The 26,246-nt window shown below is 41.4% G+C and overlaps 1 pseudogene; it reads left to right on the forward strand.

Moving 5' to 3' along the window:
• The window catches only part of LOC105824693, a 99,155-nt pseudogene extending 76,264 nt beyond the window's left edge, over positions 1-22,891 (forward strand).
• The last annotated feature ends 3,355 nt before the right edge of the window (positions 22,892-26,246 follow it).

Below are 26,246 nucleotides of genomic sequence, written 5' to 3' on the forward strand. Positions count from 1 at the left end.
ACTGAATTATATACTTTAATGGGTGAATTTTATGCTATAAAATTATATCTTAAAAATTTAATTCATTTACCAATTATTCAAAAGCTTTAGGACTTGGGAGTAAGGGATTTTTTTTTTGTGCCTATTTTTGGTTAATACTATTGTTACTCCTTTATAATATAGGTAATTTTTGACATGACACCTCCTAGAACAATTCTTTGGTTAATGTCTCAATTCCTATGGGAGAACTATTAAAGAGGAAATAGAAAGGGATGTGTTTTATTTAAGAACTAAACCACTCATTGTGCATTGTCTTATTTCTGGTTTTCTCAGCTCCTGAACATGAAAGACAGAGAACTGACTAGAAGCGAGTGTCTTTGCAGTGGAGTGGTATAGTAGAGAAATGTGCTGCAGGGACCTATGTATTGTGTTCCGTCAAAACTGAGCTTCTGCAGTGCCACAAAGAGAGCTGGCAGATGTTTGGGGAATAAGATGTATAGATAGCTTTTTGTTTTGTTATTGTTACCTTACCAGCAATATTTATTTTTGGAACCAGAAGCATATAGGTTGACACGTAACACGCTCTAATTTCAAGATCATGATGAATGGCTACTGGGCAAAGAAGGTTTTGGTACCAGCTCATTGGTAAACTAGAGAGCTCCCAGCCAGCAAAGGTAGAGTTTGGAGTTCTGCAAAAAGAAAAATTATGAGCTGATCAGGGCCAGATCAGAGACAACTGTCTTTTGATCTGTGTTTTCAAAGTATTCATAAGTAAAAATTATCTATAATAATAAAACATATTGGAAAGAGCATTGCTCATCACGCATATAATCTGGAATAGCATCATCTTTAATGCCATTATGCTATTTTCAATGTTGTTTAACTTTTAATAAAAAAATTCATATTTGACTTTAAAATGCATTAGAATATATAGCAATTTAAGCAGCAGATTTTCCTTATTAGTTGTGTTTTCTCACAGTTGTATTAAGTTTGTATGGCATTGAGGCGGTATCCTCTAATGCTGGAACGCTCGGTGGTGGCATATTTGTGGTATTATTCTACCAAGTGGATGTTGCATATAGATACCGAGAGACGACTGCACTTAATTTCTATTTACTGATGACATCATAATGATGAGAATATACAATAAAAAAGGGAAAATTAATAATGATGACTTCCATTTTCCCTTTTTGGTGGAGCTTGTTTACATCTGCATATAATTTCATAATTTTATTCCACCTATGTACAGCACCCTTTGTCACCCAACTTTGGCAAAACGGGTTCGAATTAATGGGGCTATTATCTCTCATTCAACTTCCAGTGCATATTTGCAAGTAGGTATTCTTTTCTACTATGACTACAATATTTGAATGACTAATATGCATTGTATACTGGGAATAGAATGATAAACAATGCACCATCCGTGCATTCAGTTTAAACTCTATGGGGTAAATAAACAACTAACCCAGGAATTACAGTAAATTGAGATTAGAATCATCATAGCGGAAATACAGGATCCTAGAAAGTGAGGCAGCTAGAAGATTGACCCAGGATGAGCCTGGCAAGTAAGGCAGAACTCAGATTATGCAGAGTTTTTAAAACCAGGTCAAGGAGTTTAGACTTTTTTCCAAGGACTGGCAGAAACCATTATGGGGTTTTCAGCAGGAAATTACATAATTAGATTTGCAGTTTTAAAAGGAAACTCTGCTTATATGTGTTGCATTCACATAATTTATTATCTAAACCAGGAGATTTTAGAGAATAAAAGGGGTACAATTGCTAATTACACTGGGACTACAGGTAAAATCTCTGGCTATTCCAGACCAACTACATTTATGGTCCCCCTATTTATAGGGGACTGCAATGCAACAAGACTCGTGCAAGAAGATAAATTAGGAAAGAAGATGATGGTTTTAACTATGATCAGACATTCAATAGAGAGAGACAAATATGATAGATTTTTTAAGGAAAATAAACACTTAAATTTGGTCAGTGACTGAATGTGAAAAGGGACAGAACGTTGAGAGATCTACCAGGCTTGAAAAACTGAATGGGTGTTTCAGACATTTACTAAGATGAGGAATGTGGGAGAAGTTTTAGGGGGAAGGCGATAGTTTTAGGTGTGTACATGTTGAGTTGAAGGTAACTGTCAGACACTCAGAGCTGGAATCAAGATCAACACAAACTGGTTCTTTACATAGGGAGCTGCCACCTGTGGTCTGCAGTACTAACGTGGGTTGCGGAGCACTAGCCATCACCCATGTCTCTCTAATACACGAACGGTTCTAGAAATATCAAGTACTCACTATATTCCCCACTTACCTTGATTGTTTGGCTCAAAGGCTGGAAACGCAATCTAATTCTGTATTCCATACTGATTCATTTGGAGACATGCCTTAGAAATTTCTCCTCTCAGGCAAGATGTTTGAAGATGTCTAGTGTGATGGGTGGTTAAAAAAAAAAAAGTTTTACAAGTTGCCCTTTTGGGATCTGACAGTCTTGATAAATGAAGAGGCAAAGTGCTTGATGATCGAAAATCATAAGATGTGATGATGATGGATGGTGTATTTTGCCTTGAATGAAATTGACTGGGCAATAAAACAGGTAAAGATTTTTGTTTTATAGAGAAGCAGTGATGGAAGATTCAATATAGGAGGCAAAATAGAATTTGAATAATACAGGCTGAAACATAGTATGTGTGTGTGTGTGTGTGTGTGTGTGAGAGGTGGGACTTTACTTTGCATTATATATAAGCTAGCCTTGTAGAGGCTACACCAGTGTCTTATTTTTCTCGCTTATTCTGGTAAACTTGGCTCCTGAGTCTTTTCAGTCCATTTTGTATTTTGGAACGAAAGATGGGCACAATTCAGAGACACATGCATAGGTTAGACGCTGGTAAGATCATGTGAAATACATCAGGAATAGATGTACTTTCCCATGAGAGATACTTTGTTTTTCATTCTTCTTTTTCGGTTGATCCAGCTTTCTTTAGCCCTGATCTCTGCACTGATGGATCACTACAAACTTGAAAGAAACTATACAAATCTTACGAAGGTGGGTGTCCATGTATGGATGTTTGAGTTGCAACAACCTTATATGTAGGGTCAACGTTATTGTTCGTCATGTTAGAAAAAATGAAAAAAGTGAGACACCAAAGGCTATGAGTTGTTGAAGTCCTGAAACTAACTAGGCAAAGGCCAATAAGAAGGGGTAGTTGTTCCTGGTTGTTCTTATGTATGAGACACAGCTTTGATGTCAGAGGTGTTGGCTGAGAGTGTTTCCAAAGCGTGTGGATCTTGTTAACATGTGTTTAGCAAACCTGAATGGCTGAACTTGGGCATGGCAAGGGTTTCCCCCAAACCCCCACCTCCCCTGGGACGTACATAATACAGCTGCCTTCACCTACAGGTTGCAACTAGTATGGAGCTGATAAGTTGGAGAAAAATTCTCCCGCATGCCAAAATTAGATTTCTCTGTTGTTACTTTGCTTGAAGTGTGCGGCTGTTTGAGGGACTTTGTAATGAGAATTACTATTGCTTCCTTTCATATTAACAGCAGAAAAACTAACTCTGCATTATAATTCATTACGATGTTACCCTGCTCTAGAGTGCTAGGAATCTTTGCCATACTCTCATCCCCTTTTTCTAAAAAAATAAATCTGTATAGGATTCATTGCTTCTAAGCTTCTCACACAAATATTTTCCTAATTTGTTTAACTGTGATTCATGTTTCATAGATTTAAAAAACTGGCGGGTTGACTCAGAGCTATTTTAAAATATCCATATCTTTAACAATGACATTTATGAAAGTTGAGCATGTGTTGTATAATCTGTAACATAAAGACAACTTCCAAGATTCTTTCTAGCTTCATACAAATTCTATCAATATTTTAATTTCTAATTCATAGGATAAATTTTAACTAGGGCTTCACCTTATAAGACTGCCTGGAATGTTAATGTTAAGAAGTAAACTTCTCTTTCTCTCTCTCTCTCTCTTTCTCTTTTTTTCCCTGCTACCGTTGTATGCTAGAAATAAAGTCTTTTGTTCCCTTGGTTTTTTGGAAAATTGAAAGTTTTAAAATAAAGAAGTCAATGCCTTAAAAAGAAGGATTCTAAATGATCTGGTCTTGGAAATTATCATTGGTTCATTTAAAATTGGAAGATGCTGTGTTTGGTCACTTGTCCTTGTAGACTCACAGCCAACAAAGCAGATGAAAAAAAATTCTCTGGCTTCATACTAATGGTATTTCATTCATAAAAAGAAATTGTGCCCTGAGATTTAATTGAGTGGTTCCAGGGCCATGCCAGCAGAAAATCAGCTGGTTGGGCTCCTATATAAACATGAAGACATGTTGAGGGCGGTGTTTACTTTTTTCTAATTAAAGCAAATTAGAAATTCCATTATATTTCTGCAGTGAGTCCTGACAGCAGCATGCCCTGGAAATTGCTCATGGTACTTCTAGAGGAAGGCTTTCCTTCATTCAATATTCATTTGTTCCCTTAAGTTTTAAATACAACCCAGGCTCTAAGTGTTTAAGCCGGCTGTGAGACCTTGGTTTTTCAGGATCATTTAAAAACAAGGCTGGAGGACCCGGTGGCATTCAGACAAACCACTTGTGATGACATTAGATACTTTCAGCTTTGGTGCTGGTCCTCTTTGGGCAGACACTCTGGTTTCTTCCCCTTGTTCAGTTCTATCAGTTTTTGTAAGATTGAGGCAAACCTCCAACTCAGTACCCAGTTTGGCATCAAGCGAGCATTTGCAGGGGACCCACACCATTAACAGAAACAACCAAGAAGCCAATGAAAATATATCAACTGCACAGCAAAAGCGGGTACTTTTCATGCATGATGAAAGGCTGTTATTGAGCTTTAATTTGACACAGAGCTGTAAAACTTATACAGTCTTTGTTTTTCATTAATGTTACTCTTGTCCTGTGTTTTAAAACCAGCATCTAGGAACCAGGTATGTGTGAGCGTTGATTTTTTTTTTTTTTTTCACAAAAAGTAATGGGCATTGCATGTTTATATAATGGCCGGAAGAAATTTTCAAAATTCAATGCCACTTTGCTAAAATCCTGTTTAATGAGCAACATGTTTATGAAAAAATATTAAATATAGGGTACTAAGACATTGTTCATTTCTGAAATCACAGTTATATTTTATTGTTTTGACCTTTTTTATTAATATTACCTTAAGATTTCTAGGCTAAATTTTAAATGCCAGAAACCTTCTTGCAAGGATGATTATATTAAGGGGATCTCTGCCCCAGTGCTGCTGACAAAAAAGGTTCAGATAAAGGCACCGAGGTTCAGATGAAATTACTCAAGGTTTAGAAAAGCTTTTAAATTTTTCCATGTCTCTGTAAACTGAGATTAAGCTCTGGGTCTTGATGAGCTAATAACTGGAGATAATATCAAGTTTACAAAAGGGAATGAAGGAAACCTCTAATGAATGAGACTTTTAGAGGCAGAACATGAAGGAAACCTTGATCCATTCTTAAGCCTTTAACATGAAAAGAAAACAGGTCTGTGACTATAGCAAGAACTGCATTGCTTTGGTAACCTTGGTACATTAAGGAAATGGAGATCAAATGTTTCTCTGATATGTGATAATCAATATCTCTGAGAAAACTTAAAGTACAAATCATATATTAAAAACAAAAAACAAATGTCAACTCTAGGTTAATATGGATAGGAGTTTTTCAAAAGCCTTTTCTTTCTTCTGTCTGATCACTGCGTTGTATCTGAGCTCATGCATTGGGGAGGGTAAATAGGAATAGTAGCAGGAGACGAAATTTTACTCAGTTAGATCTGTAAATGTTGTAGCCTTTAATAGTTCCTTTGAAGGTAATGGCAGAGGAGGAGGCTGCATGGAATTTTTCAGACTTTATTTTCTTCGTTGTGCTTGACCGTGTCTTATATGCTCAAAGATAATAAAGAACTGGCTGTAAATAAAATTCAGTCTCAAGTAAAGATATCCCTCCCCTCTCCCAAGTCCCCAGACCACCTGTTCATGCGGTCATGGAATTTCTCCTTTGCTTAAAATGAGCTTTATATAGTCAAACATCTCATAAAATGGGAGAGGGGGGAATGTGAAATAACAAGAGAGAGTATTTAAAGAGTCTGACTTAAAGAAATGCGCCCAGATGAGTTTGGCCAATTGGGGTCAGTTAAGCCTCCCCTGACACCAGAGCCATTAGTAATATTTTCCATGCACTAAGTAAAACAATGGAAACTTCGTCACATCTGGTCGAGCCTCCAATACCTATGCAGCTTGTAATGGTTTTTGAAATCTTGATATGAAACAGTACCGTGGCACTCAACGATAGATTGCTAGTGAGCAAAGAAGGCGCACTTGTTCCAAAACAATGAAGAGCTGCTTATTCCCATTTTCCTTAGATGCCTCTCGCTGGTTCATATTGCTAGATTATTTCATCTCGGTCCAAAGGGAGTTTGGGGTTATTTTCCACCCCTCCCTCTTGCCTTATCTTTAGAGCAATCAGCAGAAAGTCTCTAGAAAAGCGACCTTATATCTCTTGTGGGGCATCACATTTTCTCATTGAAAACTTCCATTTGATTGGATGAGTTATTTTTGAAGGTGGAGAAAGAGCTTTGAAAGATTAATAAATCCTATAAATATTTGCTTCCTTAAAGGTCTTGTTCTCACCTTGCATTTTCTTTAAGTACTTCAGAGATTTAGAAAGGGGACATTGAGCATACCTAAGTTGTCCTTAAACTGCTTACTTGGTGTTAACATTGAAGAATGATGTTATGAAGTGCCAGAGCACCTACCATTGCTCTCTTTGAATAGAATCAATACATAAGCTTACTATAGGCTATAGGAGATATAGATAGCTCAGAGAGGGCAGGGTCTATGTCTATCTTGTTCACTTTTCTATCTCCAACTTTTATCAAGCCATGTGGAGGCACTCGCTGCATGTTTGTGGAATGCCTGACTGTTACCTAAGTCTTCTTACTCTGAAAACAACTATAGTTGTAGATTATAGTGTTAACCAAGGCAATGTATATCACATTGCCAATGCAAAGATATAGGACTAGGAATCAAAAGTTCTAGCACTAGCACTAAATTAGTAATAATTACAACAATAATAGGCCGGGCATGGTGGCTCACGCCTGTAATCCTAGCACTCTGGAAGGCCGAGGCGGGTGGATCGCTCAAGGTCAGGAGTTCGAGACCAGCCTGAGCAAGAACGAGACCCCATCTCTACTAAAAAATAGAAAGAAATGATTTGGACAACTAAAAAAATATATATATAGAAATATATATATAGAAATAAATATATATATAGAAAAAAATAGCCGGGCATGGTGGCACATGCCTGTAGTCCCAGCTACTCAGGAGGCTGAGGCAGAAGGATTGCTTGAGACCAGGAGTATGAGGTTGCTGTGAGCTAGGCTGATGCCACAGCACTCACTCTAGCCCGGGCAACAAAGCGAGACTCTGTCTCAAAAAAAACAAAACAAAAAAAACAATAATAATAAGAAGAAATATTTATTGAGGGCTTACTCTGCACAAGGCTCAGTTTTAATCATTTTTCATGCATTAATTCATTTGTACTCATAATAATGTAGTAAAGTAGGTGCTCCTACTATCAATTCCATGTTTAGAAAGAAGAAACTGAGGCATAGAGAAGTTAATCGTCTTTCCCTAGATCACAGAACTAATAAGTTGTGAAGCCAAGATTTTAACCCAGAGCCCTTTTTCTAAATATTATGCTTTGCAACTAAAATAGTTGTGTTTTGCTAGACAAATCACTTTGCACCTTAGTGGCTACCTTTATGAGATTAGTATCATGATAACTACTTCAGAAGAATAGTAGCGATGGAGACTTCAGGGTGAATATTTATGGATACACTTTGCAGTGTGAATATTCATGAGATAGTTTACTATTTCCATGACACTTACATTATCATTTGATGCCACAGGACTCGGGAGCCAAGATAGAAATTATTGAGGTCTCTCCCTTTTACTACAGTTCAAATTCACATAGTTTTGGGGACAAATGGTATTCTTCAATAAAACTGAGGAATCTTTGTGTTGTAAAGTCTTGGAGCAAAGAAACATACAGTAAGATGTTTCTGTTTGTAAAAAAATAAGTTTTTATTTTTAGGTTCCATCTAGGCCAATAATTTTCCATTTCCTTCTTAGGAAGATTTCCCTAATGTATTCATACACACACACACAACACGCACACACATACATGTACACGTGTACATTCACATGCACACACTCTCATACACGCTCACAGGTATACACACATGCATCCCCGTGACAGGGTTACAATGTGCCTGATTGCTTGTTGGTGGCAGATGTCATGATGGAACGTGACATCTCTGAAAGCAAGCCCAAGCTTTCCAGGTGGTTAGGAAAAATTCCATAGCTTTATCTTTTGAAATCTTTGAGTCGAAGAAGGATATTTTTCTTTCATTTTTCCCCTTTTAGCAAAAGATAAAGAGAGGACATTTAATAACACAATTTCAGGGATCAACATAAACGAATCCTTAAGTCGGACACGTGGGAATAATCAAAGTGATGGCTTTCAAGGACGCTCCTGATGTCCTTGTCACGCTTGTGTCGATGAATTTTTACTCAACTTTCACTAGGGAATCATTTAGGTGATGTAGTGCCAATTTGCAGATATTTGTGTGTCCATGTGTGCATGCGTGTTCTAACCCTCTTTGGATTCCTTAAATGGTGAACGAGGAGTCCATCATAGAGATAGGTTGTCACGTCATTTATGGAAAATATTAAATGAGCTCTGCATCAAACATGAAGCGTGTAAGTGGGGCAGACTGATCCCAGAAATTCCTTTGTGATGTGGATTTTAACCCATTCGCCTCACATACAGGCATCGTGCCTTATTTTTTCCTCCCTGAATTTAGCAAGCAAGAAAACAAGAGTAGGATTTCCTTCTCCATTTGGGTGACAGTCTCTCAGATTTCCACAGCCATCATCCTGTGCGCCGACTGCTCTTCTTTCCAAGTGCTTTCCCACTTTTCCTGGGATAGGTGGATTTATTCCTCTCCAGTTCTGGCTCTCTTATACAGCATGCACTGAATTGGTCGTGTATGTGTGTAAATGAGCTGGACAGAAACTTCGCCGTTGGATAACCAATATCCCCTTTCCTTTGTGTTGACAAATCAAAATTCGGGACTACAAATCTTCTATTACCAGCTAAATCTGATCTCTGGCCAATGCCACACATTGCAAAGTCGGCATCTGTGAGTGTGTGTGTGTGTGTGTGTGTGTGTGCACATGTGCTCACGTGCAGCAGTTGTGTGTTGTCCGTAGGGGCCTGGAGATCCACGAGGAAGGTGGAAATTCATAATTCATTTCCTTGGTTGGATGTCCTTTCATTCTGGTTGCTTTTGAAGGCTTTTTCTTCAGTTTTTCAGAGACTCATTTTGATATATGTTGCCACCTTCTGCCTTTGATACCAGTTCGGGAATCCCTCTAGGGTTTACCTTTAACATCAGTTTTCTGAGCTTCTACCAATAGATGGAGAAACAAAGGCTTGTTAAAGATTCAAACTGTGTTTCTTGGAGTTTGAAGGACCGTGGCATGGCACAGAGAGGGAATGAGCTATGGGCTAGGAATCAAGAAGTCATGCCCTACTTTTTTTTGTACTTCTCTGTGAGTATCTGCACGTCTCACAACCATTCTAAGCCTCGGTAAAATCAGGACGCCAGAAAACATGCCTGATGATTAGTTCTAGTTTTAAAAATCCGTGCTCTAAAGCACTATGTTCAGAAAGTGGGATATTTTGTTCTTCATAAACTTTGCTGTGTTAGGTATGGATCAGGCAGGTTGACATCTATGAGAAAAGGTATGCCCCCACACGGCAGCAATTACAGAGTCTGGTGAGATAGGTTAATCAAGCTGCAGATAGAACAGGCACCTTGAGTGGGGTTAGGGTTTTTGCAATATGCACACAATTCAGCCACTTCATGGTCTTGTTCAGCCATCGACTTAGTAATTATGTTTCTTTTGCCTCCTGGAAGTTTGTTGGTAGGCCCAAGACACTTGGAAAAGTAAGTGCTATTAGTTAGACCCACAAATATTTATTTGGCATCAATTAAATGAATATATAGAATGTAGGAAATGAAATGTTTAATAAGTAAGTGAATAACTAACAATGTCTTTGTGGAAGGAATACATGAACACTCGAGTGATGGCGCATGATAATAATACCTGAGCACTTGAGGTACAAAATGATGCAAGAGGGAAATGACAGTTGCCCACAACAGCAGAAGGATGGGACAAAGGAAGATCATAAGCAAGTGCCATGCAAGCTAAAAACATCTTCTTCAGAGAAGGGAGATACCATTGTCACCTGGAAGGGGCAGAATCTCATTTTGATCTAGATGGTTGAGGATAAACGTTTTCTGAATGTCAGAAGAAAAGAGAGATGTAACATGAAGGTCGGGTGGCGTGAACGATGGTATAGAAGAGCGTGTGCAGAACTGAACGGTTCACGGGAGTGAGAAGAATGATGACTTTGGAAAGCCATGCTGAGACTGGACGTCTAGAGAGATGTGAATGATGGGCTTTTATCCTCTGTGCACTTTGCCCAGTGGGCACCGTCCAAGCTTTGGGGTGACTCAGGAAGTCAAGAGACTGGAGACCAGTGAGTGCAGCTGAGTCTGCATGTGGTAGTAACTAAGTAAGCTGCTGTCATAGCCATAGAAAAGGAAAGAAAAATATTAATAGTTACGTGAGCATATTTTGAAATTCAGATATATGTATATGTTGTGTCCTTTCAGGCCATCGAAATTTAACACACTTTTGCCTTAAGTTTCCAAATACCTCTTTATTTCTTTTCACCTCTTCTCCTTTTAAAAATTCTAGTTGCACTAGAGTGAGGCAAATATAGAAAGAAGTAAGTACAGATAGCACAAGCTGAAATTTAGAGAGAAAGAAGATGAGCGTTCACAGAAGCTGAGTCCTTGATGGGAACGCAGGTCAGCTCGCGTGCAGGATAGGACAAATGGGTGGAAACCTCTGTGTCCAAGAGCAGGATTCAAAAACAAGCCTATGAGGCAATGAACAGCTACCTCTGGTTTATTTTTAACTCTCCTGCCCTGCCTTTTTCGTAAATATGCATTGTCTTTCCTAAAGTCGAATGACGTTGCTCTCGCCTTAGAAAGCTCTAGAAAATCAGCTGAAACCGAAGCCACTAGCCTAGGGGGCCATATCTCAAGAAGCCAGACATGCTGGGTTCCACCTTAAAGCCATCCTCAAAAGATCAGAATTCCACATTATAAAAGAGTCCTGCAACTAATTGCCCTGTGAGTTGGCTGGCTCTACCTAAACTGAGTTTGAATCCCAAAATAAAGAGATCCTGTGAATCCCAATTCCAATTGCAAAGGGACCAGGAAGGATGAGCCCAGGCCTGGTGTGTTATGAGTGACGCTATATTAGTTATCTATTGTTACATGACAAATTATTCCAGTATTTAGATGCTTAAAACTGCAAATATTTATTCTCTCTCAGTTTCTGTGTATCAGAAGTCTGGGCATGGCCTTGTTGGGTGCCTCTGGCTCAGGGTTTCTCTTGGCTGCAAACGTGGTGTTGGCAGGGGCTGCAGCCATCTTGAGGCTCAACTGGGGGATGATCCACTTCCAGACTCACTCATGTGGCTTTCAGCAGGCTCGAGTCCTCACCAGCTATTGGCCAGAGAGATCAGTCCCTTGCCATGTGGGACTCTTCCAGGGCAGTTCACACTGTAGACGGCGCTGGCTTCCTCCAGAGCAAGGGTTCCAAGAAACAGTGACAGCCACGCTGAAACTTCAGTCTTTTTATAGCTTGACCTCATAAGAGATATACCATCACTTTTGCCATATGCTACTCATTGGAAGTGAGTCACTAGGTCCAGCCCACACTCAAGTGAAAGGGAATACACAAGGGCCCGAACATCAGAAAGGTGGATCTTTGGGAGCCATTTCAGAGATTGCCTACTACAGAGGGGTAGTATTGCTGTGGCGGAAACGCTTTGCGCTTTTGCTATCCCGGTGATGGCTCACGGACCAGCAACATTAGACAACCTGAAAGCTTGCTCAAAATGCAGAATCTCAGGTCCATTCCCGCCCAGACCTACTGAATCTGAATCTGCATTTAACCAGGTCCAGACGTTCTTCATGCTCATATCAAAGTTTCAGGAGCTCTAGTCTATAGGATATTTACACCTTGAATTTCAAAGGAAACTAACCTTATACTGATGACTATGCATTGGAGTCTCTATCTTTGGAGCAGATGGTGATAAGCTAATGAGATTCCACTTTCTATGTTTTTCAGAAACATAGGCTTGAGCAGGCTAATCCATAGTCTTAAAATGCACATCCAGTCACCGTTTAACGGCTTAATGATGAAGTTTGAACTTTTGTTGGCTATCAGACATAACAATGACCACATGGACGTCTCCTACTCCTGCATAGCATTTATAGGGAAAACCATATCCTTTGAACTCATGAAAAACCCCAAACCCATCATCCAAGCATCTTTCATTCCTGGAGATTATCAGAGTTTTCATTACAGGTTAAATTCTTTGTAACTTTTTCATGTGGAAACTATCCTGTTACCTCCTGTTAGTTCTCCTGCTGAGTGCAAATGGAGTGTATACTCTACTTCCTACAGCTGCTTTGGATTTTGTTACATTTTCCAGGTTTGAAAAAAAAAATGTGCTGACAGAACGTGGCTTCATCTACAACTCTTGACTGATTTTAAGAGTATAAACAGAAATATGTTTCCTGATTGTATGTACCAGTGAAATAAAAATATTATCCAAAGACCTGCTAGCCACTTTATTTTTAGAAACTGGGCACTAAAGAGAAACAGAAAAATATGTTGGGGAAAGGTCATAATGAGATAAAGACAGCAAATATGGCTAGACAAAAAGAAAAAAAGAGCACACTTTTGGTTTGAGCTATTTTCATTGAAAGATATTTGCTTTTTAAATGGAAAAAAAAACTTTCCATTCGCATCTGGGCAGCGAGTCAGAATCAAATAGATATAATTGGAAAAGCTCACTAAATGATGGACTTATGTTACATCTTTCCCCCAACTGATCCTTTTTGTTTTATTTTACATAATGGAGCAAAATCCTCTTAAATAAATAGATTTGAAAGCAAAATGCTCAAGTCACATTTTATTGTAACAAGATGAAACAAATAAAAACTTAACTCTGAGCCACCAAGAGGTAAACAGCTTTTGCTTAGACTGCACAATTACACTTAGGAGGGAGGGCAGGTCGTCTTCCATTTTGGTTTTTCAGGTATGAGGTTGTCAGTAATAAAATCATGAACAATTTTGAGTTCTCCCGATTGGTAAAAATCCTCAAGGTGTATTTCATCAACCCAAGTAGACTGAGTGCCTAACTGTCCAGAATGAAGAGTCTGGGGAGACAAATATGTTGGGATTTTAGAGGCAGGGATTGGTGAAGAGCTCAGGGAGTTAGGACCAGGTTGGGACCTACTCACTAAGAAAGAGCAGAGGAGACCGGGCTGAGAGATTGCTGGAGAGACTGATCCTGGTATGGCTGGTACAGCAGCTGGGCGGTCTAAGGTCCAGGCTTCAAAAGGCAAAGAAACCAAATTATGATCTGACCGTGGATGACAGAGCCCAAGTGGTGGGCAGTCTAGATGCATAGCAAGTGGTATTCTGGAAAATCTGACCTTATGTTAAGGCTTTTATCCCATTTAAAGGGATCAACAAATCAGATCATATAAGGGGACCCCAGTTATAAGATCCAGAGGTTGGAATGGGGCCCTCAGTCACAAGTGCAAATGGGGGTGTTGACTTGCTTAGCACTGACCCAAGGCAAAAGCCCATGACCTGAAATAGGAGAGGAGTAAGGAATTTTGTGAGCTGGAGACAAGGAAGAACTTCCAAAGAGAACTGGCTCATCCCTTCGGCACCCTGGGATACATGTTTGGATGACAAAGGAGACTGGGCAGGGAAGGAGGAGTTGGAACTCAATGTGGGAGATCTAGTAGCTGGGTCACCAGATTTAGGATATGAGAATGTTGATTTGTTTTTAATCCCCTCACTCACCTCCCTAGAGAAGAGTGGACGCTTCTGGCTGAGTTGGTAAAGCAGTTGTAGGGGCTGGGACTCCATACGAACCCATCTGGATCCATCCAGACTTGGGAGAGGTAGCGTGAGGGAAAATAAAGATGACTCTGACGTCATCTCATTTCACTCTGGTCATTCTTCTTCCTGTAGAAACTTGCGTCCCGTCGTGTATATACTGCTGGGCCAGGGTGCTTCCCTGGGGACGTACTTACAGGTTTCTGTTGCTTTATTTTATGTGGTTTCTTATGAGCAAGAGAGAAAGTGCTGACCTTGTAGCTCTGTAATCAAGAAGACGCCCTTATTAGATCCCATTCCGGTAAATGGGAGCAGTGTCTAATTTCCTTTGGAAGCGAAGCAGGAGAGGAGAAAGGGTATACCGCCATGAAAGGCAATCTCGCCTGGAACCAATGTGCTTGAGTATTGAACTTTGGGTCACACAGAGTTTTTCCCAGCAATGATATTTGACTACATAATTACTCTGTTCTTCATGTGGTATTGGTAGTGCAAAGAGCAAGTGTGTGCTTTGTATTTATTTTCCAGATTTCCCATTTATTGTTCCCCAAGTGAAATGACGGGGCAAGTTTTATTCCACCACATTGAAAGATAGCTGCTCTTGGCTTCAGGAAGCTTTTTTATTCCTTTCCTTTTGCTCCCTTCTAATCCTCCCTTCCTTCGGTGGGTGACTAGATGCCCCCTTATGTGCCATCCTCTTTCAATAGCACACCTGCCATCAGGGGTCATAGTTCTGATATTTAACAACCAGTGCAGCTCAGGTCCCACCAGTTGGAATGGACACTGACCATAATCCCTGAGAAGAAAACTGGGGGCCTTCTGCTCTGCCAGAAGGTAACAGTTTAATTATGGGATTGTGGTGAGGTCACGGGGATCCAGAGGATGTGGTGGGGGATTCGGGGCAGCGGCTCATATACCGAGTGGTATGGTGACATTTACGTATTTCTGTTATTGAGACACTCATATCAGTGCATACTGGCTGATTGTCAGGGCTGATATTTGTTTTTTGGTTTTAGGGGTTTTTTCAGACAGGGTCTCGCTCTGTTGCCTGGGCTAGAATGCAGTGGCATCATCATAGCTCACTGCAACCTCAAACTCCTGAAATCAAATGATCCTCCTGCCTCAGCTTCCCAAGTAGCTGGGACTGCAGGTGCACGCCACCATGCCTGGCTAATTTTTCTGTTTTTTTTTTTTTGTAGAGACGGGGTCTCATTCTTGCTCAGGCTGGTCTGGAACTCCTGGCTTCAGTTGATCCTCCTGCCTCGGCCTCCCAAAGGGCTAGGATTGGCCACCATGCCCAGTCTAATATTCGTTTTTAGGATATTACAGAAACATATTATATTTTTAATCACAAAGAAGGTCTAGTGCCTATCTCCTTATCCCACATATTAATTCTACAAATATTTATTGAGCATCTATTATGTGTCAGAACTTTTCAATGTACTGCTGAGATACTGGTGAATAAGACCAAAAATACAATCCCTGCTTCTATTCTAACAGGGCAGATAAATAGCAAATGAGAAGGGAAAAAAGAGCATATAATGTGACTTCAGATATGGTATGTGCTACGAAGAAAAGCAAAGCAGAATAAACTGATGGAGGGCGAAGGGGGTTGAGTGGGGCATTGGACTAGGTGTCAGGGAAGGCTTCTCTAAGGAATTGACACTTGAGCAGAGACCAGAATGAACGGAGGGTGGAGGCCATGGAAGGGTGGGGTGAAGAGTCCCAGGCAGAGGAAACATTCTGCACAAAGTCCTTAAGGTAGGAAGTGAAACCAAGGGGTTCATTTGATCAGGTTTGCCTGCCCTGTTTGCTTTTGGTAGCTTGCTTTTTGTCATTTCCTCCCTTTTCCCATGAAGCTAAAGGCTGGGGTCGCTGAAGGCTGCAGCTGCTGAACACCGAAACTTAACCTTCACTGGTTACTTTATAGATAATATTCATAAGTCACCGAGGTAACAGTTACTTCGGTTGTTTTTCAGGAACTCGGGCCAGCTCCTGTGCAGTTCAAACTGACTGAGGCCACCCACCCTTCAGCTGGGCCTGCGCAAGTGCCTAAGAGAGAGATGACTTTTGAACGTGGGAGGGCCAAAAACTCCACCCGCAGATGACGCTAACGCTGCCATTTTCTGTACATATGTTACATGAAATGCCATGAACCCTGACTACACTTGTGCCCAAAGAGTCTGTTACTTCACTTTTCCCCATGGTTGCCACGCCTTAGACCAGGGGTGGGGAACCTGCATCCTTAAGGCCACATATGACCTTTGAGGTCCTTAAGTGCGGCCTTTTGACTGAATCCAAATGTTACAGAACAAATCCTTTTGTTTTTATTAATACATTTTTGTTCATCTTTATGTTTTTATTTTTAAAATGAACATATTTAAAATACCAAAGAATAAAATAAGTTTCAATGAAATAATCCTCCCAGATGTCTTGCACAATTAGAACATTAGTAAGACGTAAGGGCTAAGTTGACAGCTGCTATGCTCATGATGTAGTTCTAACTTCCCCTGCCCGACTGGGGCCGCTGGTCGGCGAGAGTTTACGGGGGTCGGCTGAGTATGCCGGTCTGTTATCAGCTTTGACAACAGTGTAGCGTGTTCCTGTTTGAAGTGGAATTTGTGAATAGTCGCACAGCTCGACAGTATTTTTTAATTCGGTCTGCGTAACACCCATCGTGTCAAAGAAGACCAAGAGAACGCTGAAGGAAGAAAACAGATTTTTTAATGAGGATTGGGAACTGCAATATTGTCTCGTTTCTGCTAAAGATAAGATTATTTGCTTGCTTTGTGATGCTGCAGTATCAACATTAAAGAAATTCAATGCCCCTCAGCATTATAACACTCATAAGGACTACAGATGTTTTAAATTAGAGGGAGAGGCACAAAAGGTGGTATTGCAGAAATTGAAACAAGAAAAGCAAAAGCAAAGACAATTCTTTCAAGCAGCAATAAGACCTGGAAATAATGCCACGGAAGCAACTTATAAAGTAGCTTATATACTCAGGAAAAAAGGGAAGCCATTCAGCGATGTGGAAATTGTGAAAAAATGCATTGTCAAAGTTGTAGGATGCTTAGACGCCGATAGCGTTTCAAAGTACAAACAACTGCCTCTTTCAAGGAGAAACGTAAGTGATCAGCAGCATGTATTAGCCTTCAACTTAACAGAACAAACTCATACCATACTTTAAAAGGAAAATACATATTATTCAATTGTTTTGGATGAATCAGCTGACACTACTGACTCGGCACAGGTTTGTTTTTTTTTTATACTTCATTCAGGTCATAACAGAAGATTTTCTTTGCTATGAAGCGTCACTCGCTTTGGGCACTCTTGCAAACAGAACACAGGGAATAGATATCTTCAATTTTCGAGGTAAATGTCATGAAATTGGACTGAATTTAGTAAATTTAGTGAGTACATTTACAGATGGTGTACCTTCCATGACAGGAAAACATAAAGGGTTTATTGCACAAATAAAAAAAATAACAGATCCAAATGCTCTCATTTCTTTTCATTGTATCTTGCATCAACAAAATCTCTGTGCTAAAGCTACAATTTTAAGTGACACTTTGCAACAAGTCATAAGTATTGTTAACTATATTTGTGCAAATGCAACATGCCATCATCGGTTTTGTAGCATGCTAAAGTCAAAGGATGAGATATTCAGTGTGGATTTGCTGTAACATTCTAAAGTTCATTGGCTATCATATGGACAGGTGTTAGCCAAAATTTTATCTCTGCAAGAACAGATAGATAAATTTTATGAAGAACAGAATCAGCAATGTGAATTATTGAAGGAAGATATCTACAGGAATGCAGCATTTCTGTGTGATATCATGTCAAATCAAAACAACTTGAATATTTCTTTGCAAGGTAAAACTAAGCCTATATGTTATATGTGGCAAAAAAAATCCAAGCATTTCAGAAAAACCTATCTTTTTTTGAAACACTTCAAAAGGAAATTTTGGATAGACATTTTCCCCAGTTAGCAAAGGTGAGCAGGATGATATATGAAAATCATTTGAAGAACATGCAGCTGTTATACACCTATTCATTGTAGAATACAATGAAAGTTTCACTGATTTTGAGAATCATTACATCACACTCAAATTAGCATTTCAGCCTCGCCTAGTTGGTATCACCAATGCAGCTAAAGAACTACAGATGGAATTGAGTGAGTTCTCAGTAGATGACATTTAGTCATTGTTAGATGCTAAGAAAGATCCAAGCGAAATATGGAAAAATGCAGCAGAATACCCACGCCTTCAGCAACATGCACAAAAGATGCTTTCTTGCTTTTCAACCACTTATTGCTGTGAATCTACATTCTCCTACCTAACCAAGATCAAGACACCCTTAAGGTCACAAATGACTGATACCCATCTAGAGGATCAACTGAAACTGTGAACCTCCATCCTGCAACCAAATATTCAAACTCTTTCCAACGAAAAGCAGACATAACAAAGTCATTAAAAGGCTAGTTAACTTTTAAATTAACAAATAGTTTTCATTTTTTGAAATTATTAAGTACATAGTAGTTAGATTTTTACAAAATAATGTACATTTTTAAGTATATCTAATTGAAGTTTCTTGAATGTGTCCTTATTTGGTTACAGCTAAATTAATGTGGCCTTCTAACATGAAAAGATTCCCCACCCCTGCCTTAGACCAACCCACTTTCCCTACCCTTAAATATCCCTAAGACTTATCTGCAGGGAGACAGATTTGAGAACTGTTCTCCTGCTTCCTCACTCGGAGGCCTTGTGAATAAATCTTTTCTCTTTTGCAAAACTGGAGCTAGAGTGATAGGTTTACTGAGTGCTGGCAGAATGGACCCGGACCTGGCTGATAACAGAAGGAGTATGGCACATTGAACAAACAGAAAGAAAGTATGGCTAGGAGAGTGTTGGGACAGGAACGGAAGTAGGTAGTGGGCAGTGCACACAGGCCGGGGGAAGGAGTTGGGATTTTAATCTGGGCATGATAGGAAGCCATTGGACATGTATGATCTGAATTATGTTTTAAGAATATCACTCTGGTTGATATGTTGAGAAGGTATTTGGGGGAGCATGAGTAGAAACGTGGAGGCCAGTTAGGTTTTATGTTGTTCAGATCAGATAAGAGGTAATTAGGTGAAACTATGGGGGCCCAGAAAGTTTATATGTCTGGTTCCAAGCTACGCTGTACAAATTTGGTCTGGATTTTCCAGAGGTCACCGTGCCTTGGTTAGTGTTGGCTGCATGTAAGTTTAGGGAATATGGCCTCTAGCAGAGGACCTGTTACTTGCCCAAACCTCACCTCTTCTCTCCATCACGGTTGTAACCTTTGAATATGGAAAATTTTATCGTCTGATGATTGACAACGAAATTGAATGAGCATGTAAGTTTCATGGTACGTAAAGGGACAAGTCTAGTTCTCTTATCATTTGGGCTGAAAGGTGGCACCTTCGTCTATTTTTATGAAAACTGGGAACCACTGATGAGTATATTTTAAAGCCAAGTGCAGATGGAGCCACCCAGAAAAAACAGAGACTAGAGATGAGGCAATCCTTGCAAAAGGCAGGCAGATCAGACCATAAAGTGGCAGCTCCTGCTTTTATGCAGGTGACAACTAGGTTCTGTTTCTCTCTGGAGGTCCATCTTCCCACACTCTGGGCTTCTGCAGTTATCCCATGTTGAATTACCGGAAGTTGAATTGTCATATTTATCTTCCTCCCACTACTGTGGCTTTTTTTTTTTTTTTTTTTTTTTTAAATCTCGTAAGGACTAATATGTCAAGCAACAGGTAACATTTTAGAGACACTCTACAATCACAGATCACACAATAGTTACTCATAGGCCACATGTCCCCCTTGGGTTTGTTTGGCCTGCAAAGTGTTTTCAAAAATTCAAATAAGTCATTGTATTAGTTTTCTACTGTTGTGTAACAAATTACCATATACTCAGCTCCTTAAAACAAGGCACATTTATTATATCATAGTTTCCATGGCTTAGGAGTCCAGGCATGGCTTAGCAGAGTCTGCTCAGGGTCTCACCAGACTGCAATCAAGGGGACTGGCCAGGCTGCATTCCCATCTGGAGGCTTCACTGGGGAAGAGGCCACCTCTAAGCTCATTCAGGTCGCTGGCGGAATTCATTTTTTTGCAGCTGTCAGCTATGTGACTGAGGACCCAGCATTTTGCTGGCTGGAGGCTGCTCTCAGGTCCTGGAGGCACAGTTCCTTGCCCCATGGACGTCTCTGACATGTGTGTGTATTTCATCTCACGTCGGGGAGGAACCACTTCCTCTTTAGGGGCTTTCACCTGATTAAGTCAGGCCCACCCACCACGTCTGCTTTTTGATGAATTCAAAATCAACTGATTTGGGATCTTAATTACATCTGAAAAAAACTCTTCACCTTTGTCATATTCTATTGGCTAGAAGCAGTGACAAGTTCTGCCTACAGCCAAGGGCAGGTCATCCCACATGGCATCAAGAGTCACGGGGGCTTCTGTCGGGTCTGCCCACCATACTCAACTACATCTACAATTAGCAGAGTGCACAGAAGAACATGGTTTGTCAGTTTCTTTTGAAAAAAGTCAGAATGTCTAGTGGCACTGGGGTCACCTTCCCACCTGGCCATAGCCAGCTGGAGTGGACTATTCACAGCCACCTGTGGTCAGACATGCCCAGCTGAGTTTCTACCATGCTACTCTCTGTTTCTGTCTAATTTCTTTATGTACCTGTGTTACCTGCTTCACCCTTGTGGCTATTTATGGTTACAAGTCCCTTGACAGGAAAACTTATCATTTTTCAAATACTAGAAACCACCGTGAAAAGTGTGCACCACCAGGCCCATGGAAAGCTTTTGCTTCTCCTGCAGAGGGTTTGGTCCAGTTAAAGAGTCCCCAGCCTATGCAAATGAGTTATCACCGTGTCTTTATCAATAAGGTCTCTGTCTACCAATGGCGTACTGCAAAATGTGCAGCCTGGGTACAGCGAAGACCAAATGTGTGTGCTCAGCAAGTGAACCTGCACGTCTCATGAGGTTCTGGAGACAGGAGACACATGTTCAAAATTCAGCCCTGCCATTTACTATGTAAATTGCCTTGGGCATGTTATTTAAACTTTCTGTTCCTCAGTTTCCTCATTTGCTGAGTGAGTATTAGAATTAAATTTTTTAATAATATTACATGAGTTGATACATGTAAAGAAAGCACTCAGAGTGGTGCTTTGTTCAATAACATATGTCTATTATTATTATTACTTCCACTCATGTTCCTAAGTAGGTGCTTGAGGTTGAGATACGTTACCTAGATCTAGAATATGCATTTTCAACAGGGGCAATATCACTTCCAAAAGGAAGAAATTTGGTTCTTGAGGGACAAAAAACATCTTACTCTTTTAATGTATGAAGCACAGATACACATAAAGTACACAGATACCTACCTATCTATATAGATATATATGTCCTACATATCTAATATTACGTATCTAATTAAATATATCTATATTACAATTTCACGGGAAGATCGATTAGAAAAAAAGGTCTGCAAAAGGCTTGTTGGGAGAGCAAAAATGGAAAAAAAAAGTTTGAGAAACAAAAGGACAAGAGCAAACGGGCTATGTAATTTTCAGGGTCCAGTGTGAAATGAAAATGTGGGCCCCTTGCTAAAACATTATCAAAAATTTCAAGGTGATGATGGCAGCACATGAAACCAGCACAGAGCCCTTCCACGTTCATGGCCCTGTGTGACTTTCCAGCTGTACACCGATGACGGCGTCCCTGGAGAGCATTCCGAGGTCCCTTCTGTGAGCGTCCTGTCACGGCACAGCTCAGGGTGTGCTCTTTCCTATTAACATCCCTCGCCCAACACCCCACAATTAGGACTATTGCCTGTCGAGTGGGGGAGCGCCGGAATGACCTTTTACTGAATTTCGCCTGTTCTTCATGGACTAGAGGTTAATGTTAATGTCTGGGTACAAAATTAAAGGGGTAGTGAAGCTCAGTGAGTATTTCAGTAGTTTTGACCTCCCCTCCATAGGGTTGTGTCCTTTTGTCTATCAATTTGGCTTGCATTTTATCCTCTCCCAAACAAACAAGTTCTTCTGAAATTTTATTTCAGATAATTTGGGATGAAAGTGGGTGGAAAGAAAAAAAAAAAAAATCACTTCTCTAAGAAAATGAAGACATCAGCTTCCTCCGTCTCTGCCCCCGCCCAGAACTTCTGGTGCTGCCCAACTCCGGACTCGTAAGAGGAAATGACCACGCTCACTACAGGGCTTACGCAGAGGCCCCACTCAGCACTGCCCAGGAGTACCGATTGCTAACTCTGTCTTTTCCTCTGATGCCAGGTCCCAAAAATAGCCCAGTGGGAACAACCACGCAGCCTCTCCCTCACGGCCTGCAAATCAAAGCCCTGATTAGGTCAAAGGATGGGAAATGCAGCTACATGGCTGCTCGCGGGCCCGCCGATGCCAAGGGCTCCGTTGCCAAGGGCGTAAAAACCTTCCTGTTCCTTCAGAAGCTGAGATGGAGCCACAAGGGACACTACACTCAGAAGACCTCAATCCATCTCTTTTGAGTTCTTGAAGCTTCTGGGGATAAGCAGTTTCCCCCTGGAAGCCTTTGACTCCCTGAGATTCCAAAAGTCCGGGGATGAACACTGTTCAATCCACACTTGCTGGATGTCTGACCACAGAAAGCCCGACCTTGCTGGGGGTGACTTAGTCCCCGGGACAATCATTTTCGGTGCCTCCATGAGGCACCGAAATGAGGCCACTGAAGATTTTTCCTTCTTCCTCATTTCTTCTGGCGACACCTGAAAGCAGCAGTTAGTGTCATTGTATTGTAACCTTACAGAATATATTAAACGATCATGAAATAATCCTTGCCCCATAACTTAAGAGTTTTTCGGGGGAGGGTAGGGGAAAGGCAGGGAGAGGAAGTGACAGAGTAGAAAGAGGAGAGGCATGGAAAATGCCCCATGTTCGGCTGGTTGCAGTGGCTCACGCCTGTAATCCTAGCACTCTGGGAGGCGGAGGCGAGAGGATCACTTGAGGTCAGGAGTTCGAGACCAGTCTGAGCAAGAGTGAGACCCTGTCTCTACTAAAATAGAAAAAATTAGCCAGGCATGGTGGCGCACACCTGTAGTTCCAGCTACTTGGGAGGCTGAGGCAGGAGGATCACTTGAGCCCAGGAGTTTGAGGTTGCTGTGAGCTAGGCTGATGCCACGGCACTATAGCCCGGGCAGCAGAATGAGATGCTGTCTCAAAACAAAACAAAAAATGCAAACAAACAAAAAAACAAAATGCCCCATGTGTTAGTCTGTTTGGGCTGCTGTAACAAAAATATCATGACTGGGAGGCTCGTAAGCAACAGAAATTTATTTCTCAGTTTTGGAGGCTGGGAAGTCCAGAGCCAGGTGCCAGCAGATTTGAGGTCTAGTGAGGGCCTGCTCCCTCAAAGACAACACTCTTCTCATTGTAACATCACATGCCAGAGGGGGCGAGGGTCTTCCTGGGATCCCTTTGAGATGGGCACTAATGCCATTCCTGAGGGCTCTGCCTCCATGACCTAATCACCTTCCCCAAAACCTACCTCCTAATACCATCACTTTAGGGGAGAGGATTTCAGCACACAAATGCTGAAGGAACACAAACATTCAGACCTAAGCCCTTCCTAACAGGGATTAGTAAACTATAGTCCTACGCCCAAATCTTCCCCATATCCCAACCTATTTGTAAATACAGTTTTACTGGGACTTTATTTACCAAGCGTATTCATTTGTGTATTCTTCAAGGCTGCTTTCACACTACAAAGGTAGAGCTGAGTAGTCACAACAGAGACCACGTGGCTCATAAAGCCCCATATATCTAGCCCTTTACACGAAGAGTGTACTGATCCCTGCTCTGTAATAATGACCGCACATTTAGTGCTTACCGTGCCGTGTACGCCACGTGCCTTCTCTCATTCAGGTCTCACAACAATAGTTCAAAGCGGATACCATTCTCTCCACCTTACAGACAGGGAAAGAGGTGAGGCTTGCTCAGAGTCACACAGGTGGTAACCGATAGGGCTGGGTGTGAACTGACATCTGTCTGATTCCATGGACTTCTTCCTAGCACACGGCGTTGTCCGGAGCTGAATTCCCATTGGTTCATTGGTTTGAATCCCCGGTTGAAAAATCGGATGTCTTCTGAGGCCAGGCAGGTGAGATCCTGAAGGGCGCTGCTCTAAGCCGGGGGGAGAGATGTGCGTTGTGGCTGAAATGGGAAGTACAAACCCAGCCGAAAGGCATTCAAACATGAATTGTTTTTTTGAAGCTTCCAGAGCCAAACAAAACACGCCAGCAGGCTTTATTAGGCTAGCAGGTTGCTGGTTTGTGACCCCTGGAGCGAGCCCGGGACCAGGTTGGGCAAGAGCAAGGATGATATGCTGGGAATGGAAACCAGAGAGCCTGTTTGCCTCCCACTCCCGCTCCAGGTCACCGCTTTGGGAACATCTCGGATGGCCGCCTGGAGAAATCAGGCAGCCTTTGGGCCAGACGGCCCTGGTTTTTCCTCTTGACGCTGCTGCCTGGTCATGGTGCAACTTTGAGCAAGCAAATTGACCTCTATGAGCTTCAGATTGTTCATCTTTAAACGGGGATTTATTTCTTTCATCTACATTGGTCCACGGTATGCACCAGGTGCTGCATTGGACTTGGCTTATCTCAGGGAACGGCAGCTCTGTCCTCCCACTTGCTCAGGGCAAAACTAGTGTTGTCCTGGGTTCTCCTCGTTCTATTACACTCTGTGGCCGATAGGTCAACACAATCTGCCGGCTCTGTGTTCAGCAAGCATCTGGAAGCCAACCGCGTCTCACTTCCATCACTAACACCTGGGCCTAGGCCTCCACGGCAGTTTGCCTGGATTACTGGATTACCTGGATAACTTCCTTGCCTGGCTCTGGTGGGCTCTTGAGCCTATTCTCAAATCAGCAGCCAGAGAAACTCTATTGAATACTGAAGTCAGACCATGACATTCTCCGTGCTTTCTCCTCTCAGAGTAAAATCAAAGTTCTTACAATGACCTTCAAGGTGGCAACGATCTGCTCTCCATGCTCTGTAACCCTTTCTCGCATACCCCTGCGACCTCATCTCCAGGGCTCTGCCCTGCCCATGGCCTTTTGCCTCCCTCCTATGCTCCCCCCTCACAGCCTTTGGACCTGTTTCTTCTGCCTGGAATGCTCCTCCCCTAGATATCCACAGAGTGACCTCCTCATTCCTTTAGGTCTTACTGCACCTTCGTGGTGAGGTCTTCCCTAAATGTATAGTTCAATTTGCATGCCCCTCCCTCTTCCTCTCTCCCTCTTCATCTTCCTGCCTAGCACTTATTGTAACCGCATATTATATGATTTACTTACCTGTGTCATTTGTGGCCTATTTTCCACTACAATAGCCAAAGAATTGTTTTGCTCACTGTTGTACCTACAGCACCTCATAAGGGACCCAGCCCACAGTACATAGTCAATAATCGTTAGTTCCTTTTCTTCATTTCTTTCTCTTCCTCATCAGAAATAAACTTCCTCCATTCTCCCCATTTTATTTAATCTCATAGAATTGAATTAGAAGTATCTTAATTCTGAAGATCCGCGGCCAGCGACAGGCAGCTAACTCGGGACTCCCTGCCATGCATCGCATCAGCGGAGACCCAAGACCAGCGTCACCATCGTGACTGGTTAGAAATGCAAATTCTCGAGCCTTACTCCAGAGCTGCTGAACATGAAATACTGGCAAAGGGACCAGCAATGTTTGAACAAGCCCACCAAGTGCTTCCGATGTGAGTTCAAACTGAAGAACCATTGCCTTGTTTGGATTGGTCTATAAAACAGTCCAAGGCCAAAGAATGACTAGGCAAAATGAAGTAATGAAAAATAGCTGTGGAATGGGATTCAGGATACCTGTGCCCAATACCCACCTCTGCTATTGGGTGACCCTGGATGCACCACTTCTCTTACTTAAAACGTGGGTTCCTTAGCTCCACAGAACAAGATGATTTCCAAGACCCTGACCCGTACGAACATCCAATGAATCTATTTTGATCTTGCTACTTTCTTTGGGTTTTAGGACTTTCTCCCAACACTTATCTCTCAATACTTCCTTCCCTTTTTGCTCTGTGTTCCTCGATACCACAGACC

This window comes from Propithecus coquereli, unplaced genomic scaffold (assembly GCF_000956105.1).
Source record: "Propithecus coquereli isolate 6110/MARCELLA unplaced genomic scaffold, Pcoq_1.0 Scaffold76, whole genome shotgun sequence".
NCBI lineage: Eukaryota > Metazoa > Chordata > Mammalia > Primates > Indriidae > Propithecus > Propithecus coquereli.